Source organism: Dermacentor andersoni, chromosome 4 (genome assembly GCF_023375885.2).
Source record: "Dermacentor andersoni chromosome 4, qqDerAnde1_hic_scaffold, whole genome shotgun sequence".
NCBI lineage: Eukaryota > Metazoa > Arthropoda > Arachnida > Ixodida > Ixodidae > Dermacentor > Dermacentor andersoni.
The window spans coordinates 189,345,544-189,365,289 of record NC_092817.1 but is presented as its reverse complement, the minus strand read 5'-3'; the positions used below and the strand labels follow the sequence as shown (position 1 = coordinate 189,365,289).

Sequence of the window (19,746 nt, the reverse complement as noted above, 5' to 3'; positions counted from 1 at the left end):
GATACAAACTCTTCCGGAGACGCGTCGACATTGAGGTCACCCCAGTCCGGGATGTCAATCTCTGCGCCGTCATCTCCATTTTCCTCAGTATCGCCAGGTGCACAAAAAAAAGCCACACTTCTTGAAGCAGTTGGCGATGGTGTCAGGTTTGACGCGATCCCATGACATCGCCAGAAAATGGATGGCATCAAGAAGATCCACCTTCAAGCTGGCATCTTTCCGGTCAATCTTGGCCAAAAAGCGTCTGATCAACAAGCTCCTAAAGTGAAATTTCATGTTTCTAATGATTCCTGCATCTAGGGGCTGCAAGTGGCTGGTGCAGTTGGGCGGCAGGAAAATTACTTTTACGTTTTGCAGCCACGAAGTATCGACAGGGTGCGCGGCACAATTGTCAAGAACCAGAAGAATTCTACGGTTCGCGGCACGCATCTGGGCATCCAGAAATGTGAGGAACTCTGTGAAAAGGGCTCCGGTCATCCATGCCTTCTTATTCGCTTTATAAATGACAGGAAGGCGTGGGTTACGCGAAAAGCAGCGTGGCTTCCAGTATTTGCCAATGACAGTAGGCTTGAGCTTCTCGGTTCCATCAGCGTTGCAGCACAACAATACGGTGACTCTTTCTTTGCTTTTTTTTCCGCCTTGACACGTCTCACCTTTTATGCTGAGACTTTTCTCGGGCTGAAGATTGATGAACAACCCAGCTTCATCTGCGTTGAACACGTCCCTTGGCTGGTACTGAGCAATCACCGCCGGCAGAGTCGAAAGCCAGTTGGAGACCTGATCTTGGTCGGCAGACTTCCCTTCGCCAGAAACGGTTTTATACGACAGGCCATGCCGTGTTTTAAAACGATGGAGCCACCCGCCCGAAGCTTTAAAATCTTCGATGCCCAACGAGAGTGCTATCTCATCAGCTCTCTCGCGAACAACTGTCCCGTCCACGTTCACGCCCGCCGCCCTTACTTCCCTGAACCATGCCAGAAGAACCTCTTCCATCTTGCCATGCTGGGCGCCCCTTGTTTGCTTCACGCCGGCGCCGAAGACTTGAATGTTCTTCTGAATTTCTTCTCGCTTGTCGACGATTGTGTTCAGCGTGGAGACAGGCAAACAAAGTTTGCGTGCCAGGTCGACACGTTTCTTCTGCGGATTTTCGTCGACTTTTGCTAGGACGTCGAGTTTTTCTTTCAGCAATAACGCTTTACGCTTTCTAGACATGGTGAAGCGCACGGGTGAAACGCGGCACCAAAACAGAAGAAACGATAAGGGCGAAGTGCAAGCTGAACGCTCGAAACACCAAAATGGCAACGAGAAATGGCAAGCACAAAGCCAACAAAGCCTACAGCATCGTCAATGCATGCGCCAATCACTGCTTCTTGGTCACGTGATTTTACCGTGGCGCTAAAAACCTTCGGTGCGTTTGGTGTGCGAGCTTGCGAAAATTGCTCCCAGAGGCCGCCACACTGCTGCAGGCGCTGTGCAGAAGCACGGCCGGACTCTAGCCGAGCCAGGCCAAGCCTCGAGCATACAAAGCGCGCGTCGCCGCGTCTTTAGTCCGCCGTGCCTGTCGTTTCGCTCGATGTTAATTTCAGTAGCTCTGCCCACCCACTTCAAAGGACTGGCTCTGATGTTATCATCATACAGAAGACGTTTCCGGGATCGTATTATCCAAACCGACGTGGAAATACGATCGTATTAGCCGTACAAAAATGCATTTACCTCTATAGGGCATCGGCCGGGAACGAAAAAAAAACGTATTATGCCGAAAAACGTATTTAGCCGAATCGTATCAACGAGATTTCACTGTATTTGCTTTATAACCTTGACCTCCCAAGTGTGGTTGCTGGCAATAATGGACACATAGAACTCAGTGCACCTTTTATTTTTTTAAATTTGGCATGCTGTTTCATCAGCTTTCTACAGCATGTGGAAGCACTTCGTCCCGCATGTCTAGTCATTCCCATAGTAAAAATACTGAAGAGCCATCATGTCAAATTTTCTCGAAGCTATAAGCACACCACTTACTCCTTTGGCTATGCCAGATATTATCGGTGTATTCGTGCAAGCATGTTGGGAGAACATGTCTACTGCTACTTGGCTGTACCACACTCTGCTGGCAGGTGTACTAGGGTACCATTTGTTTGCTGCTGTTTTGCTGTTGTGTTCCAGTCAAAAACAGATAAATTTTTGCTGTTGGGTTACATGGAATAGTGTAGATATAACAGCTCCAATGGTTGGTACAAACATGGGCCATCCTTGGCCCATCAAGTACTTTGCAGACATATTCACACAGTCTCTATTGATTTAACGAATGTCCACATAATTTCTGCTCAGCTACAGCTTCTTCAAGCCATTTGTAATCAAATGTAACAGGAATGTTTTTGTCTTCATTTATATTTCACGATGCTGTTGCTTCTGCACCATAACAATTACCAGCATGTTCAGTTCTGTACAGGGAGAGTAACAGAGTCACAGTGGAGAGTCACAGTGGATGTGTTAAGCAAGACCCTGTACATTTGATTAGGCACTTTATGGTGACAAAACAGACTGCATTCAGAAGTATTAAAAATATCTGAGTGTGTTTTAAAAGGTTAAGTTCAATAGCTGAATAATTTTTTTAAATAACATTATTGAAACCAATTTAGGGATGGTCGCCTACAAGCCATATCTATTTTTTCATTTTTCATGTGTTCAAACAGGAAAATTACAGTTGGCCCCGTCATCATTAAAAAAAATGATACACTATTAGTACATGGTAGTATGGTTTTTATTAGGGTTGTGGCTTGTACTAGTTGGTTGATGGTGCAAAAGTAGGGGAACAGCGCAAAATTGATGGAACACAAGATGAAGAAAGGACAAACAGGGCAGACATGGTTTATTTGCTTGATAAACATGTATTTATGTCTTTTGTTGGGAGATGTGGTACTTCCATTCTAAAAAAAAGTAAACTACTTGAATTTGAGGTTATAAGGTCAGCATGAGATTACAAGTGTGATGCTGGGCACAGCAGTCTCACTGCTGAAGGGCTGAGTGTGGAAGCACTTATGTTCCATGATTTATGTCCACATTAAAGAAACCCCGGTGTTCAAGATTAATCAGATGCCCTCCCCACTACAGCCATATTTTCCGACAAGAATTGCTAGAGGGAACTGTAGTGCTGCGTTCATTTAGCTGCCGTGAGAACATTGGGCAGTACATGTATTTGTCTAGTGTTTGTGCTTGTGGCTTTAAATAGTCTTCTGGTGTTGTTTATTTCACTTTCTAAATGTCCATGCCATCATACTAGTTTACTAGTTTTCTAAACACTGCAAGCTAATACATCTTTGTTCAAATGCATAACGATTGTGAATCGTATTTATAAAGCAATGTTTTGTTGAGTAGGATAAACTCGTAAAGTCACAAAGCCATTTGAAGTCACAAGGACAAAGTTCATGCAAATGTATGTACTACCAGTCGTTACTGTCATTCTCATTCTGGCTGAACTGCCATACTTGCAGCTTCCAGTGACAATAGTGTCAGGGTTCTCTCTAGACATTTCTGTAAGAAACTTTGTTACTACAGTGCCCCTCATAACCCCTGTGTTAATTTGAAATGATTAGCTCCATAATTTATTTTTAGAGCTTAAGAGGTTTCAGAAGTTGCTGAGGACTCTGTGTGAAGTAATGTGCATAACTAAAAAAAAGAAAAACAAGATGTAATCAAATTGTATACAAGATGAGTAGCATGCACACCGCAGTTGTTATTCAGAGGTGCACGAGCATTCAGGATTCTGTGTTATGATGTAGCGTGCACTATTTGGTTTGTTTATGATTTAGGGACCTCGTAATATCTTTAAAATTTGTTTTTCAATGGTTTTCCCACATCTGGCCACAGTGGCCGCATTTCGATGAAGGTGAAGTGAAAAGACACCGGTGTACTTAGATTTAGCTGCATGTTAAAGAATCCCAGGTGGCCAAAATTAATCCGGAGTAACCCACTACGGCGTGCCTCATAATCAGATTGTGGTTTTGGCACATTAAACCCCATAATTTCTTTTTCACACATTCATTGGTTACAGTCTGAATTATTTTTCACCATGCTAGCAATCATAAGCCAATCTTGCAGCATTTTCTCAGTGGATGTAGTCGAAAATTACTTTGCTGTACAGATGAACAGAAGTAGCAGTTATTGTATAGTAGGTGAATCACAGCGCATGAGACAAGGAATAACTGAAGATATTAGATACTCAGGGCACATACTTCAAACTTATTTATTGGCATCAACATGCATCCTTATAGACACATTTTGTGCACGGAACACTAGACAGTGCTCGTCTAGTGTTCCGTGTTTTCTTTGTCCCTGTGTTCTTTGCGCTGCTTTCCCCAACTAACTGTGAACCAACTCGCCCAAATCAAAGTCCTGCTTCATCTCTCTTGGGCTTTATGCCTAAGAGAGGTGAGGTGCAGAGGGCAAATGCACTCTGGTTTTGCGGGTGAAGCTTCTGTATAATTATTAGGTTGTCACTGAGTGTATGGTGTGTGTTCAAAAAGAAACCCAACTTTTCCTATAGCACTTTGATTGCTATCTTTGGCTCTAGCAGGTTACCAGAGACATTAGAAACTGGATATACCAAAATCGGAGTACGACCGTACATCCCAAACCCTCGACATTGTTGTAAATGCGAGAGGTTTGGTCATGCTTCCCAGAGCTGCCGAGGGCGGCTAACCTGTGCGAAATGCGGCATCAATGATCACTCTGCAGATGACTGTAAGGCTGAGCCCCGTTGTAGCAATTGTAATGGTGGCCACCCTGCATATTCTTGATCATGCGCAGTCTGGAAAAAAAAAAAAAATAATTGCGATAAAGGTAAAAAAAAAAACATAACTTTCAGAGAAGCAAGACAACGTATCTCCCACATTTGCACAGAGCGCATCTTTCGCTAAAGTGGTACGTCGGGGGACAGTACCACAACGGCACTTGGCGGATGCCACCACCAAGCGTAGTGAGCGTGCGGCAACGCCACCCGCCCCCATGGTGGGAGCAGCGAAGGCTGCCCTACCTCTCCCGAATTTGACCACAGTGGAGGCCTCTGCTAGTGCTGGCACCAGTCAGCCCAGCTCAGAGGTCAAGAAAAACCCACCAACCACAAGGACGGTGGGCTCCAAGGCCTTGTCTTCCGAGACAAGGCTTTCACGGAAAACACACCGCTCGCAAGAGCGCGTGTCCAGTGCCTCTCAAGTGGCCATGGACACAACACCCAGTCAGAAGGCGCAGTTTACGCCTAAGGAGCAGCGCGATTTTGTCGACCACTCCAGAAGAGACAGAACTCCCATTACGGGGCCCCAAAAGGGCACTGTAAGCTAAACAAAGTTCATTCTCTTTGACACATAGCACAACGTTTATTTTAATATGGATACACTGATTATTCAGTGGAATATCAGAGGCCTGCTATGCAACCTCGATGATGTCCAAGAAATTCTTAATGAACTCCAAAAGTGCTGTGTGTCCAAGAGACTCATTTGAAATCTAAACATAAACACTTCCTTCGTCACTATGTTATTTTTCGCAAGGATTGCGATGATGCCCTCGCATCATCAGGCGGCGTAGCCATCATAGCTGACAAATCTATAGCCTGTCAACTTAAGGCTCAACCAGACGTACGCGTTCCAACGCGTCCACACCCGCCGCACTGACTCGACGTCGCGCCCGACGGAGGAAGAGGGTGCGCACCCAAACGATGCACAAGTTGGCGCGCGTCTCGTCGCAGCGGCGCAGTGTTGCTACTTTGCCATGTTCAAGGCAGCCTAGCCTTCGTTTAACGGCCACGTTAAGCAATGTGTTACATATTGCAAGAAAACACAATGACTTTAGCTTAACATTTGTTTTTATATTTCAGAAACATATTTTACGACTCCTTGTGGGTCATTCAGCTCAACTGCAACCTAATATGAGCATTGTGAGCCCGGCGAAACCTGCAGCAGCGTCGGCTTAGCATCACTCATGTGCTACGCGCCTCGCGTGTTGTACGGTGTGTCAGACCTCGAACTGCACTGCAAGCTTTCGACCTTTGTGCTAACTGTTGAATCATGAGACCGTTGTCCAGAAAAAAGAAAGTGTTGCTTGTCATGAAAATGATGACGTTGCTGCTAATGCTGAAGAGAAGGCGACGTCGGTACCAGCGGCAACCGCGACGATGGTGGGTTCGGCCCATGTTTGCTGCACACAAGCAAGAAGGACTTTACTACACAGCAGTAAGTAACTTTGTTATTTTTCCCTGTGAAACAAACAAGCCAGGCAGTTAGCTGCCGAATACACATGCACATGCTTGACACCGAAGTCGTTGCTGCAATGTCGGTCGGAATGATGAAAAATGGGTCCGTGATAGGCTCAGCGCGATACAGTTGTGTAATCTGTTTTTTTAGAGGAAGTTTGGACGAGTACTAAGTGTAAACAACATCGCATTATTCAGTAATCTTTGCTTGCACTTCCATTAATCCGAAGGGGGCTAACGGGGCATCGAGGACGGAACCTGGACTGGTCCGTAGGTTGGGGACTCGCCGAGCCCTAGGGGTGCTGGGGCTATCAACTGTCCTCTCTCGCCGATTCCGGCATGCTCCAGACATCGTGAAAGGTCTTGTGTAGTGACTTTTCTCTTAAGTGCCGCACGAGAATGAAGGAGTTGTGAGACTTTAGAAATATGTCACCAAAACATTGTGGGACATACTTGTATGGTGTACTTAATGACATACTTGTTGTACAGAGACGTTAAACCTCATTATTATCTCTTACATAAAACGTGTTGACCTTCCACACTCGGATAAGTTTTGGGCGCCAGCCTGGAAAACCTGTTCACAGCTAATTTTTTTTTTTTGCTTTGACAGATGCGCCGTATGCGTGAAGGCGACCACGCCTTCTTCTCCAAGTTTTACTGTATGACGCCCCAGATGTTTGATACATTGCTGCCATTTGTTGTTACAGACCTAACTTGTCAGAACTTCATAAGAGAACCCTTGGAGCCGGCTGAACAGCTGGCAATAGCATTAAGGTACGTATGTACTATTCAGTTCTTCGTATGTAGTGCTTTCACTAGCGGGCAGTGCCTGTGTTGTGCTATCAATTAGCGTTCTACAAATGGAGACCTTGTGGGACTAGTTTCATACTTACTAATGGGTTGTTTGCTGCACAAAACTGGGCATATGAGGCTTTCTGTGTTGTCTTTTCGTTTTCTTTTTTCAGTTATGCGTTGCATAGCACCTAATTTAATTCTCGCAACTTTTCCTGTACTGAGCTTATAACACCTACAAGCTATTATGACAAGCAGTGCTAGGTGAAGCCCTTCTAACTTGGGAATTATTGCTCGAACTTGCTTGCCTTGGCATTACAAGTAAAAAAAAGGAGCCACCAGAACGGCATAGAATGTGGAAGATTAAGATACATGTGTAAGAAGACATTAAAATGTGGTATCAATTTTTGAAGAAAAAATTACTCAACTAGCAGTACCATATTCGTCTATACTAGGCACTTTTACGAGAGCACTTTTGTTCTATGTTCACGAAAGAAAGTGGCACCTAAAGATTGTAATGCTAGCAGCACTTCGAAAAAGAAACATTTTAAAGTATTGTGGTAATAAATGGAACTAAATATTCAAAAACATGTCTTATGATTTTGTTTCTACGTGTTACAGTTACGTGGCATCAGGCCAAGATATCTTTAATGTCGCACTTGCATATCGTGTTGGCATTGAAACTGCACGAATGTGCATACACATCACATGTCTATCCCTCTGGGCACGACTGAAGGATTACTATATGAAGGTAAGCGAACGCTTTCATAATGCGTCTGAGATGTGCTGTTTGTTGTGTGCTTCACCAAAACAGGGGCAGAATATATTTAAGTTTCCCGGGATTTTGAAATGTCGCCTGGTGTAGATAACATAATTCTAGTGCTTGAGCTGGATGAGAGGCAGACATTATTTGCATGGGAAGTCAAAATTGGCTATTCAACTTAGTTAATTAATTTACACCACATATTGCAATTTACTAATTGTCTGGTGAGCTTGTAAGGTGTGTACACTTGAAATTAATTTTCAGTACAAGACCAGTTTAGAGATATGTCCCATCAAACTCGCCGTAAGATTGCACTCTTCCGCGCAAAAGTAACTGAAACTCCAATGTATTTCGTCCCGCACATTGGAAATAATTTCTCGAAACTGGTGTCATCCAAGTGATTAACTTTAAAAGGATATGTCTTAAAATCACCAGCACATCTCATAAATTGCAATATGTGCCATAAAGTTAGGAAGTTAACTTGTAAGTTTTTCTTAATAAGTTGAATATGTGTTTTCATGCTAATAATGTCTGCCTCTTCGAATAATCCAGCTAAAGGACAAGAATTCTGCTATCTTCCACAGATGATTTTCAAAAATTACGGAACACTTAAAATGATCACCCCGTACACATATTCAGCTATGCACCGCAATGTGCGTCGCTACACGTGACTATATTTCCGCGAAGCCCGTGCACCTAGCCTCTAATTAAAAGCTTTGATCCGTAGTAGATTTTGCTGGCTACACTGTGATCCATTGAATTGGAAGCATTACGCCTTACCAGAGCAGAAACTCCCCTTTGTCATGAAACCCCTGCCCTGTAAACTTTTGCGGGTGACTGTTCTGTTTAGAAATGATGCAGATATTGTTCGAGGGGTGCAAGTATGACTCTGAACCTTTTTCTAGACGACATTGGCTCCTGCAGCCTTATTCCCTGCCCCGTAAAACTTTTAATTGACGACTATCTAGTGCGAAACCATATATCTTTATTATGTCAGTATTTATCTTCGTTGACTTTCCTTTCTTCATAGTGCTCACTGGCACAATTTGTTATTTTTGCTTTGTTGATAAAAAAACTGCAAATTCACTGCCCTTGCATCCACTGAGTGGCTTGTAAGAGTGAGTACGCCTGTCACCACCACGCTTTTTCATGAATAGTAACTTGGAAAAGTGCTCACATTAGTTTTTTTGCTTTAGCCCCTGCACAAAAAATTTCTCGAAACTGTTTCTTCTGAATATGACTCGTAAGCAACTTTGCCGTATTCCCCTCAAATCATTCCCATGTATCATTCGAACTTTTAAGATCATATTTCAAAACAGCATCCCATCTTTGCAGACATCATATCAGCTACTATGTGGTGTAGTGGAGCACTGATGATTCTGTGCAACTCTTTTAGGTACCCAGCTGAGCTGAGTGGGAGAAGATAGCCCAGGGCTTTTCCATGCGGTGGCAGTTCCCAAACTGCCTAGGTGCTTTTTTTTACGCCCCAACGGCCTGGCTTTCGTTTCCGCTTTCCCTCGTTTACCACATTTACGTCAGTTGAGCGTTCAGCCTGGCAATGCAGCTCCTTTGTTTGCCTTGCAGCAAGTTCTTTTTCGAGCGCAATCTTTCACGCCTTTTCAAAGGTTAAGTCTTCTGTTGCGAACAATATCCTTTGAGTCTCTTGGTCACGTAATCCTACCACTAGTCAATCCCTCAAGGCATCATTCAGAAACGTCTTGAACTCTCTTCCGCAGGGGCGTCTGCGTCAGCAGGCGTCTGGTGTTGCGACACCACGGACCCGAGCACACGAGGGTCGGACCCTCCCGCGTGTAGCCGTGTATGGGGAAAGGGGGATCCTGGGGGTTGAGCTGATGCTGGGTGTTTGGACATTTAAGGCCCCCCGGCGGAGGCAACACACCCCTTTGGCCGCTGCTTCACATAGACGGCACCCCTGGACTGACCCACCCGGGGGAAATCGGTAGTTCCCTTTTCTGTCTCTCTCTCCCTTCAGCCTTCGTCTTCCTCTCACTTTCCACCTTTCCTGTCTTCTCCTGGATTCTTCTTACTTCCAATTTTCCAGGCAGCAAGGGTTAACCTTGTGTGAATAGCCAACCTAGGTTATTTCATATTTGGTTATAGTGGTAACGTACAGCTGGCGTTTGCAGGCCCTGTTTTTCAGGCCCTGCAGCGTCCCCTTGTAGGACTCCACGGTGGGTGGCTGGTGTTACTGCCGAAATTTCACATATATTTATGGATAGCTCCTTTCCTCCACTCCCTGATCGCCCTCAGAAAAGAGGGCGCACCGATGAAGTTTTTAAGTTTTTCGGATGCCAAGTCCACAACTTCCCACGTTTCCGTGTAGTTCACTCGGAAAAACCCGGCAAACCAGTGCGCACTATCTCACCGTTCCTTGTATCAAAGACTTTAACTGATGTTTTTGAGCCAGTTATAAGGCGACCAGGATGGCAAGCGGTGATCTCCTCCTGGAGCTCCGCGATAAGAAACAATACGATAAACTGCCTAAGCTTGTGTCATTTGGGGATAACAGTGATGTGATTGGCTGAAGCCATTTTGGAGCAGCTTTTTGGAGCAGCCAGAAGGGCATTTTGGAGCAGGGAAACATGCTTTTGGAGCAGCTCAAGGCTCATTGCCAAGTGGAAAAACTGACTTTACGAGAAGTAAAACAGTAAATAAGAAGCCTTTGGGAACAAAAAGGTGTTGTGCCATAAAGAGGGTGTTAGCGCCATTTCGATGCGGCCAGAAAGCGAAAACACCCGTAACTTAGATTTAGGTGCACATTAAAGAACCCCAGGTAGTCCAAATTATTCCGGAGTTCCCCACTACGGCGTGCCTCCTAATCAGATCGTGGTTTTGGCACGCAAGACCCTACAAGTTAGTTAATTTCGGGTTACCTGTGCAACGTCATATGTTGGCCCAAATAACTAATTTTAGAACTTCAGCATCATTTTATTTATTTGTTATGTGACCAAGTATAGATCAGCGCTGTGTTATAGCCACCAAGCCCCTATAGGACAGCAAGTTATAAATGGACAACGAGCAAGTCAATGGAACTTTTATTTAAAAAAGACTAGAACGCAAATGAGAAGCTTACAGAAAAATAAATAAAAAGACTAGAATGCAGATCACAAGCCTATAAAAAAACAATGAACAAACACTATCAACGGTTCTAAACATATATGAACTGAATAATAATTATGTACATGTAACAACAGCACAACTTCTCGGCTTCTTGGCCTATCAAAAAGCAGTGGACTTGTTCTGTGCCTTTTTCTGTAAGCAACATCATTCACTCTAACTGCAAAATACTGCCTAGTTGGCTGCCTTAGGCGACATTTTGTCAAGCGCAGCCGAAAGCCTTGTTTTCCCTTCAGCAAGCAAGGCCTGCCCACTTTCAATATCGCCAAAATTCTTCGTCTTGATGCCGTTATTAATGAGCAGCTCTGCATTCACCAACATTTTCTTTGCCGTTTCTGCTTCCAACTGGAGGTTTTTGTCAGCTTCACATTCTGTCTGAAAACGCTTTCCTCAGGCGTTGACGCAGCTGTCCTCCCACACGACAAGCTGAATCAGACATGACAACACTTCTGATCGCTGGAAACTGCTCAATGAGGCGATCAACTGCAGGCCCTAATGTAAGCCACCTGGAGATCACATGACGTAAGAAAACATTGCTTGGCAGTTGAAGCACTTCTTGCTGGGCCTTAATCGAAGCACTTTGTACAGCACTTTTGAAAAAGTAATATACATCCACGACTGCTGCCTCAACATCCGAACCAAAAGCATCTATGCCATGGCTGAATGCATTATGAACTTTGTGGAGGCAGCATTCGCCTACATCTATGAGGTTTGGGTGCGATTCCTTCAGTTTCTTTTTCACAGCTTTCATTACATTAGGCCCATCACTAAAGAAACAAATGAAGTTGTTTTGTGGAAGATCCTGTGTTGCCTTTCTTGTTTCGCTGAGAAGGATATCAGCCGTAGCTGAGCCTAACCTGAAAGACTGAAGATGTTCCACAACCACATGTTTTGTAATGCATGAAAAGTACCTCACCATTACATCGAGTTGCTGGCAACGTTGCTCCGGCAATGGCGTTTCATCAATTGCGATTGAGTAGAAAACATTTGGTCTGTTTAGTTCATCAATTACAAGTTTCATAAAGTAGGGCCCAAGACCATCAGACACCATGTAGGATGCTTTGGTTCGTTTGCAGGAAAACTGTTTAGCAATTTCAGAATCGGGGAACATCCTCGGAAAAAGAGACGTGGCTGTATCCGCCCAGGAGAAGGGAACTTCTTTGAGAGTAATCCCCAGAACGAAGACAGTCTCTGCACGAACCACGCGGTCGCCTGAGAGTGTCGCTGAACTCTGCGAAAAGTCCAAATGCGTCTGACAGGCCTTCGGCGTTTTCAGTACACCTGCAGAATCACGATGGTTCTTCGTGGCCTCGATGTGCCGCTTGCTTGTAGCGTGTCGCTTTATCGCTGCAACACCATGCTGTGTGCATTTAATGGTGTGATTGCAGACAATGCAGTATCCACTGCCATCAATGCCTTGGCGACACCAAGATGATATGGTGTCACCATTTTCGTCCTTCTTGCCGAGGATGTCGATGTTGAACTTGGTGGAACGACCTGAGGAACAACAAATTTTTTAGTTTAGTATCACTGCACATACATGCGTTTGGCATGCTGGAAGAATCGCTTTAAGAGACACCAGGCAAGACAACTCCCCAAAAATGCTTTAAAAGCGATTGTACCACCACATTTTTCACTGCAACTCAAATGTGTAGTGAACAGACCAACACAACGAAGCGTCGAAGCAAACGGACCGAACAAGTGACACTATCGGGAAGCAGCCCGGTCGTATACCGGAGTCCCATGGGCACATTTGATCGCGATCAACAGTGGTCGCTGCTACACGGTCCAAACTAATCCGGAGGTCATATGGCGCACACGTCAACCAAATCGCGATCTTGGAGCCAGATCGCGGTTATCGTGATCCCGATCGGGCCTGATCGCGATCAAAGGTGCCCGTTTGACACCGGTATTAGTGTACCGCACGAGAACATAGGCTTGTAAAAGACACCTGCTAGTATCACCGCGCTGAAAACACGAATCGAAAGTTAGCAAAGGGTCCAGAGTACTGACTTCTAACGTTAGATCATGGCAAATGATAAGCGCGACCAAGCAGATAGCGCCGCGTGCCAGCAAACTACCATGTGATGCGATGCCGCCAGCCTACGTGAAAATGCAATACAAAAGGCACAGACACTGAGCTTCCGCAATCGGTCGACGAAAAATAACGCCAAAGAGATATTTGCGGCGCGAATGTAGTTGGTTTAGTCCTTATCAAGGACGAAAACCAAAGATTAAAGAACAATTGAACCGACTTGACAGGACAGCTAACATCTACTGAATGCGACAATGGCAAACTTGCATCGCCCTAAGGCATCACTATACCAGTGCAGAACTTTTTCATAACGCTTTATTAAGAAAGTTCCGTGAACTCACCTTTAAGCTTCAAATGCGCCATTTCAATGATGAGTTGTGCTGCAGCATTCCAAGCACGTCATTATCCGGTAGTTTGACTTGCCCTGCACATGCGCTCACGTTTCCTTTGCTTCACGCGCGAAGTGTGCAATGGCGACGAAGATCGATGTCGACGTGAGGATTGATGTCGCTCGCAATTGTGGGGCGCATGGACGTTTCGGCCTCGAGATATTAGTTTCGCTTTCGGAGTGTGAAATTACGCGTTCGGCGCAGCTTTGGCGCAGAATAGCAAAAATGTAGCAGGATGTAGCAGGATTTGCCTTTTCGCGCAATTGGCGCAGCTATCTCATCACTGGGATAACCAACTAACAGTAACCCCGCACCGTACTATGAACACCACCCGCGGCGTTGTGTCGGACGATGACTTGCTGGAGCTCACTGAGGCTGAGCTCTTAGAGGGCTTCAGTGAACAGAATGTCATCAATGTGAAAAGAATTAAGATGAGGCGAGATGGCAAAGAAATCCAAACCAAGCACTTGATAATCACCTTCGGATCAAGTGTCCTGCCCGAGTCAATCGAGGCAGGGTACATCAAGCTCCGTGTTAGGCCATATGTGCCCAATCCGCTCAGATGTTTCAAATGCCAACGTTTCGGCCACAGTTCGCAGAGCTGCCGAGGCCATCAAACCTGTGCGAAGTGCAGTGCCCACGAACATACCTCTGAAGCTTGCGAGAACACTCTCCATTGTGTAAACTGTGAAGGGGAGCACGCCGCATACTCGCGGTCGTGCCCATCCTGGAAAAAAGAAAAAGAAATTGTGACGATAAAAGTCAAGGAAAATATTAGTTTCAAGGAGGCATGCAGGCGAGTATCCTACCTGCCCAAAAACACATTTGCCGAAGTGGCGCGTCAGGGGGCAGCGCCACAACAGTCTCCGGCGGCTGTCCGACTTACACCCAGTGAGGCGGCAGTAACGCCATCCGCCCCCCCCCCCTCCCCCCTTAAATTATGCCTTTTAAAACACTGTTTCGTGCGACGGATTTACAATAAACTTCAATTTTAACTACAAACTAATATTCTGCAGGGCTTGAAAACCCAAATCTCTATGAAAGAAAATGTGAAAAGAATACTCAGTACAGGTGCCAACATGATTTAAGACAAACGGATCGTCTAGGTGAACACTTTGAATATGTTTCAACTGCATCGCACTATACAGAACCTTTCCTGAGGTTAAAAGAACGTGAAGAGAGACGGCCCCTTAAGGGGGGATGCTAGGCTCAAGAGTCAACTTTTGAACTACTGCATCAATTTTTATCAAATTTTCAGCGACTGTTTATAATCTGCTCATTAGAATATATTCAAAGTTTCAATGCGCTAGCTCAAACAGACAAAAAGTTATAGCTCTCATATTCAGCAATCATGTGTCTCAGCTTAGGAAAACTCATTTCAAAAATAATGGAGATATATCAACTGTTTGTAATTAGATATCTTCTAGATGGTTCATAGTGCAAGATAAGACCGCTCGCATGCTTTTTATGCAATTTCTGTAAAAATGTCATCAATCTAAAAACAAAGTTCAATTTTTTTGTTGTCATTACATGTCAGACATCTCAAAATATTTTCTGTTAGAAACTATTTAGCACCCTAAAAAGTATCTTATCTTGTTCCTGACAAAATTTCAGTCTAGAAACCACCTTGAAAGCATCTTTTGGCAATGTAGTTTAGAAATGATTGTTTTCCTAACGGTTTTGTTTCCCCAAAAAGTGCAAACTCAGAAAAATGAGTTCAAAGATTTGAGAACATGCTATTTTATTTTGTGGTAAAAAAAAATTAATCAAAGTGCCCTGCTCCATAGGTCGGGCCCTCATCTTCAACGTGACGCTGTTCTGTGGCAATTGCTTCAAGCCTTCTTTTCTTTTTCTCAACTTTAGAGCTGTCCATCGCCCTTGCCTTCGCTCGGGCAATGCTTTGATTGGTTGCTTGTTGGACGTGCTTCATCGTCTGGACTCCATGTTCTAGTTCCAGCTTGTCAAATACTCTCTTGATGCCACGTGCACCCTCATGAAATTCTAGTACAGCCAAGGCTGCTGCAGTCTCCACGGTTCTCAGGGATGCGAATTGGGTCTTCGGGCACTTCTTCCACACTAGCGCATTGAAAGACTCGTTTGCATTCTGTGTCTGCATTCTTGAGCATCGTGCAAGGAGCTCTGGCTTACTAAGCCGGTTGTAGAGAGGCACAAGCTCTTTGGCAACGTCTCTGCTGAAAGCTGGACGATGGGGTCTTGGCACTGATGGCTTACCAGCTTCAACTAGGGCTTTGTGCCGATTGTAGTGGCACCATGAGTCCTCACCATGTGGACAAGCGTCATGTCGTGGGACTTCGTCCGTCGAGTAGGAATGAAAAAGTGTCGCAAATACTCCTCGTTGCATTTTTGTCACATCTGGAGCATTTTCTTTCAGGGCAGATGCATAGTAAGCAGTGAGTTTTTTTACCACGCTTTGCGTCAGCTTCCCCTTGCCTCCTAGACCTTTCGTCGTTTTCTTTAGTTTTTCAATTCCAGCATAAACACGTTTTGCGACACGATTTATGCAGTCTTCCTTCACAATCTCTTTATCATACAGCTGCAGGCTGGAGACATGCAGGAATGATTTGCTGTCGCCATCACAGAGCACTGTGGTGTATTGCATGTTGTGAAGCTCCTAGAGCGACTGAATATTATGCCTGCAGCTTCAACTTTCATGGCATTCGACGATCCACTGAAGTTCTTCTGGCAGACCTCACTGTGTGCTTTTTTCCAATCTTGATGTCCATCCTCACCTTCTTTGGGACCATAGTTGCAGCCATGGCAATAGTTGCATTGCACAGCAAAATCCAGCACCAACCCAGTTTCCAGCTCGATAGCAATGCCGAGCCCAAAGTGTGAGGTGTGGCCGCGTTTATGCCAAGTTCCGTCATAACTTACACACACGCCCTCACAGCGGCTCCGGCTTCGCGCATGACATCAGACGCAGCTTCCATAGCGGCTCTGTGCACCTTCTCCGCTACTGTCTGGTATGTTTTGTGGTGCATGGGCATTGGCGCGTCCATACCCGCAAAAAAGTTTGCCATGGTTTTGTAGTTCATGCCGCAGTTACGGCTTGCAACCACGAGGCGCAATGAAAGCTCAGGCTGCCGACTGGACTTCACAGGTGGAGCATGCGCGGCCTTCTTGACTTCACCACACCATCTACACATCACGACAAACTCCAGATTCACACCCGCACCGATTTCTTCCAAGTCCAACGACTGTTCGTGACAATGCGGGCACAGAAGCGATGTTACCACCGCCTTGATGGCTGTAACTTTTACAAAACGGTAGCCGCTGGGCTCCGGCGTTTCCTCGCTTTCGTCGGCAGGACCCTGGCAAAGTAGCACGACCTTCCTTTCAAATGTCGTCAATTGGCACTCACCACCATCAGCAGAACCAGTAGACATTTCCATAGGTGACGAACCACCATCGGAGCTTGTAGGGTTCGCATCAGCCGCCGGCAGCAGGCTTGGGCTTGGCGAACGCACAGGCAGACGCTCACTTGCTGGCGGTCGTCCAGTGCTGTTTAGGCCTCTCGCTTTCGTCGTGCGTTTTCGCTTCCCGAAGCTTTTCCGTGTCGAAGCCTTCGTTGCGGGCATCTTCGGGCCACACCACCGGCCACCCGATGATCGCAATAAGCTCACAGAAGGAAGATATAGCAACACATAGCAAGCGTCGAGCGCAACCAAAGCAGGAACGACTCCAAATGGCGCGAAAACAGCGTTGGGTGGTCACGTGGTACATTTCCGCCAATCCGAGCTCCTGTTTCGGTTTGCCACCCACTGCTTCGGTTCGAGCTCCTGTTTCGGTTTCTGCGGCCAGTAATATGCCTTTCTTTTTTAGTTCTTCGATAGTTGCCTTGCATAGTCTCGATGGAAAGTATTCCGTCACTAAACAGCGCGAAAAACAAACTTTATATCACAGGCATTCACTTCACGTTCGGTTTTTTGCCCGCACCGCGGCCGCGTCTTGAAAAGAGCGTTCACAGACGCCTTCGACGGCAAATGCGCCCCACCACGTCGTGAAAAAAATTCATTTTCTTCTTTTCTACTTCTCCGATAACAACCAAACCTGGTGAGAATATTCTTCATTAAACCAGCAATCCAAAACAACTCAAGCTTTAAAACACATTTTTTTTCCGAAAATCGGTATTTTAGCCCCGCATCCCCCCTTAACAAGAGGACGCACCGAAGAAAAGTTGCTATTTTCTTGTCAACCTAAGCAAACGTTCGCACGATTTCACGTTATTCATAGTGAAAATCCTGAAAAGACAGTTAGAATGATATCGCCGTTCACGGTTGCGAAATGTCTCACTGACTCAGTTGGCCCAGGCTACAAAGTCACAAAAATGGCTAGCGGTGATCTCCTGCTTGAGGTCCGTGACAAACAACAGCATGACAAGCTCCCAAATCTGGTCTCCTTCGGTAATGTAAACGTAACAGTGACTCCACATCGATCCATGAATACAAGCAAAGGAGTAATTCCCGACGACGACCTGTTGTATCTGAGCGAGGAAGAACTTCTAGAAGGTTGGAAGGAACAGAACGTCACCACAGTAAAGAGAATCATAATCAAACGGGAAAACAAAGAAATTCCAACTAAACATCTGATCGTTACCTTTGCGTCCAGTGTGCTGCCAGAAACATTAGAAACAGGGTATACTAAAGTTCGAGTCCGACCATACATCCCGAACCCTCGGAGATGTTTCAAGTGCCAGAGGTATGGCCACGGCTCACAAAGTTGCCGGGGTCGACAAACCTGCGCAAAGTGCGGTGTCCAGGATCACCTTTCAGATAATTGTAATGGCGCACTCCACTGTCCCAACTGTGGCGGCGGACATGCAGCTTTCTCTAGGGCTTGCCCTACATGGCAGAAAGAAAAAGAAATAATTACCCTCAAAGTAAAAGAGAACATTTCCTTCCAGGAAGCGCGAAAGCGCATTTCCTTTCTTCATACCGCAGGGTATGCTGCTGCGGCGCGTAAGGGGGCAACGCCGCAACAGACTCCGGCTTCGGCCCGGACCACAAAGAATGTGGCCGTGGCAGAGCCACCAGCCCCCCAGGCGACAGCAGCCGGCTCTACTGCGCCATCTCTGAAGGAGGGTCCATCGACCTCTGGGTTGGTGGCCTCCAAGGCCCTGCTTTTCGAGGCAAGGCCTAAGGTGAAAACACCCCGCTTGTGTGAGCGGAAGTCCAGCGGCTCCCAAGAGTCGATGGACACAACCCCGAGCCAGAAGGCGCATCCAGCGCCTCGGGAGCGGCGCGAGTCTCGCGACCGCTCCAAAAAAGACAAAACCCGTACCATAATCACGGGGCCTGAAACGGCTCTGTGAGTCATTTCTCAAACTTGACTCCTCTTGACACACAGCACATAAACACAAACAATATGGATACACAAATATTACAGTGGAACGTGAGAGGTCTGATCCACAACCTTGATGATGTCAAAGAACTCTTACACAAATACAATCCAAAGGTGCTGTGTGTTCAGGAGACACATCTTAAATCTACACAAACAAACTTTCTTAGGCAATACGCTATTTTCCGGAAGGACCGAGATGATGCTGTTGCATCGTCCGGCGGGGTAGCAATAATAGTAGGCAGAGGCGTTGCCTGTCGGCAACTGCAACTCCGAACTCCTCTTGAGGCAGTTGCTATCCAAGCAGTGCTATTCAATAAACTAGTTACTATCGCGTCCGTATACATCCCCCCAAGTTATCAACTCTCTAGCACAACATATTAAACCTTTATTGATGAGCTGCATCGCCCTTACATAGTCGTCGGTGATCTAAACGCGCATAGCCCACTGTGGGGCGACTCTCGCTGTGATGCGAGAGGACGGCTTGTAGAAAACATTCTATTCTCTTCAAGTTCCTGCTTGCTGAACAAGAAAAAGCCAACATTTTACAGCTCTACACACAAAACATTTTCTTCGATAGATCTAAGCATAGCGTCTAGTACAATTGTGCCATATCTGGAGTGGGATGTCATTAATAACCCTTATGGAAGTGATCACTTCCCCGTCGTTCTAAACCTTAAAAAACAAAGTGAGTGTCATGCACATCTTCCTCGATGGAAAGTTGACTCAGCCGACTGGACAAAGTTTCGCGAACTAACACAGCTGCCATGGAATGATATCTCTGATCTTAGCTTAGACGACGCAGTAGCATACATAACCGCGTTCATTATTGAGGCTGCATCAGTATGCATTCCCCAAACAAATGGGTCGCCATCGAAGCGATGTATTCCATGGTGGAATGAGGAGTGTAGGGAAGCCAGGAAAAAGCAAAACAAGGCTTGGAACCTCCTTCGTAACTCCCCAACCACAGAGAATCTGATTAATTTCAAGGCGATCAAGTCGCAAGGTAGAAGAACGCGCCGCCGCG

The 19,746-nt window shown here is 45.7% G+C and overlaps 1 long non-coding RNA gene across 2 annotated transcripts in view; it reads left to right on the top strand.

Moving 5' to 3' along the window:
* The window catches only part of LOC129384949 (uncharacterized), a 111,514-nt gene that overhangs the window by 65,581 nt on the left and 26,187 nt on the right, over positions 1 to 19,746 (top strand). For both annotated transcript variants that reach the window (XR_011893979.1, XR_008612500.2), the window contains exons 2-4: positions 5,870 to 6,224; positions 6,855 to 7,018; positions 7,658 to 7,787. This is a non-coding gene — a long non-coding RNA (uncharacterized lncRNA). The remainder of the gene's footprint in view (positions 1 to 5,869; positions 6,225 to 6,854; positions 7,019 to 7,657; positions 7,788 to 19,746) is intronic.